Genomic DNA, 916 nt, shown 5'->3' with positions numbered 1-916 from the left:
ACTAGTGCTTTCAGGTTAATCTCGTTGAAATGACCTTAACGCCACAACACGGCAAATCTCCGTTAACGAGCTACCGCCGATCGCCCCGTGCATGGGGCTAGACGGCCAACACGTTAACGAGCTAACTGCGCTAACACACTAGTTCCCACCCATGTAATTGAGCATTGCATGGCACATCCAACATACTGTTTTACTTTAGTCCATGACTGCTTACCTTCAGGGTCATACGTCACATGAAAACCAAAATAATTCCAAACGCCAGATCTGAATGAGGGTGGGGGAGGTCCATGTTGTAAGGAGAGCTTAACTTCTGTCTCGCTAGCTTGCCCTGCGCTCTTCCTTCTGACGATGCTGTCTGTGTTGAGCGCTCAGTGGATCTGCGTTCGACTACTCCGCCTAGGCTGCCCTAGGCGGAGTAGTCGAACGCAGATTCACTGAGCGCTCAACACAGACAGCATCGTCAGAAGGAAAGTTGATAAAATAAATTACAAATTTTGTATTGTTCGATACATATGCGTACCGAACCGAAAGCACTGTATCGAACGGTTCAATATCGATACGAATATCGTTGCACCCCTAGTATATATGTATATGTATATATATGTATATATAGATATGTATATATATGTGTATATATAGATATGTATATATATGTGTATATATAGATATGTATATATATATATAGATATATATATATATAGATGTGTAAATAAGCTTAGAAAACTGCTGCTCAAGAAGTGGTGGTTTAGTACTTTTGCACAGTATGGTACAGGCAGCGGCTACATTTTACTGTGTCTCTACTGTAGTGCACTAAATTTTCATTCATTACACTTCGCATGCAATCTGAACACAAAGCCAATCGCTGCAGCTTATTAGTTTTATCTGTTGTTGTTTTGGTTGTTTGTTTTTTTTGAAA

This window comes from Rhamphochromis longiceps, linkage group LG7 (genome assembly GCF_057381845.1).
Source record: "Rhamphochromis longiceps isolate RC_006_pf linkage group LG7, R_longiceps_female_GT1.1, whole genome shotgun sequence".
Lineage (NCBI taxonomy): Eukaryota > Metazoa > Chordata > Actinopteri > Cichliformes > Cichlidae > Rhamphochromis > Rhamphochromis longiceps.
Note: the sequence above shows the minus strand (reverse complement) of the source record.